Below are 1439 nucleotides of genomic sequence, written 5' to 3'. Positions count from 1 at the left end.
CACCGTGGTAAGCTTGATCCAAGGGCATCTAAGTGTGTGTTTTTTGGATATAAAAATGGCACAAAAGGTTACATTATTCTTGACATTAATTCTAGACAATATTTCATCTCTAGGAATGTCATTTTTTATGAAAGTATTTTTCCTTATTCTAATATTTCTTCAAAATCAGTTTCAATTGATACATCTTGTGATAACATCAATTTTGACTATAACTTTCTATTTCCTTCACAACATTTATATTATGTTCCTTTCGTGAATATATCATACTCATATATATGGATGATCTTATTCTTACTGATAATGATCTTGTTGAAATCTCTACAATCAAATACAATTTTGACATCTCCTTTAAAATTAAGGACTTGGGTGTCCTTAAATATTTTCTTAGCCTTGAAATTGCAAGAACTAAATCTGGTCTTTCCATTTCCCAACATAAATACATCATTGATTTGCTCACTGATGTTGGTCTCCTGACTGCCAAACCTGTTTCAACACCCATGAGCAGACATTCCATCATCCAATCTGATAAACCAGTTTATGATATTACAACATATCGTCGTCTCATTAGCCGTCTAATTCACCTAACCACTACTCGTCCAAATATCACCTATGTTGTCCAACAACTTAGTCATCACATGTCTTCTCCTTTAACTTCACATCATCATGAAGCCATATGGGTTCTATGCTACTTGAAAAAGAATCCTGGGCAAGGACTATTTTTCTCTGCAAAATCTTCTTTTCAACTCAAAGCTTTCAATGACTATGACTAGGCCTTCTGCCCCTTAACTCAACGGTCAGTTACCAGCTACTTTATATTTCTTGGTGACTCACTCATTTCTTGGCGTTCAAAGAAGCAAGCGACCGTATCGTGTTCGTCCTCTGAAGCCGAGTACAGAACACTTGTTGCCACTGTTTTGTGAGATGCAGTGGTTAACTTATCTCCTTCATGATCTCAAGGTTTCCCTCAAAATCCCTGAACTATTATTTTGTGACAGCAAATCTGCTTGTCACGTTGCTGCAAACTCAACCTTCCATGAACGAACAAAGCATATTGACATTGACTATCACGTCGTCCGCGAGAAATTACAACTCAAGTTATTTCATCTCCTGCCTGTTTCCTCATCCGATCAGCTTGCCGACATATTCACAAAGCCTTTTGATCCTGAATCGTTCGCGTATTTATTGTTCAAACTAGGAGTTATTGACATACACTTTTCAGTTTGTGGGGGGTATTACATACTTAATTATTTGTTATTAGTTCAGTCCAGTTTATTAGGCCCAAATTATTTTATTCAGTTTATATTTCTATTTCTAGACTCATGTGTATATATACCTTTGTTTCCTTTAATAAAAGTAAGTATGCAATTTTGCCTACCCTAGTATCATTTTTGTAACAACTAGACATGACATGACATATCTTAATCAATATAGTAATTAAT

The sequence above is a fragment of the Cicer arietinum genome, chromosome 1 (assembly GCF_000331145.2).
Source record: "Cicer arietinum cultivar CDC Frontier isolate Library 1 chromosome 1, Cicar.CDCFrontier_v2.0, whole genome shotgun sequence".
Lineage (NCBI taxonomy): Eukaryota > Viridiplantae > Streptophyta > Magnoliopsida > Fabales > Fabaceae > Cicer > Cicer arietinum.
The sequence above is the reverse complement of the archived record's forward strand: the minus strand, read 5'-3'. Positions refer to the sequence as shown.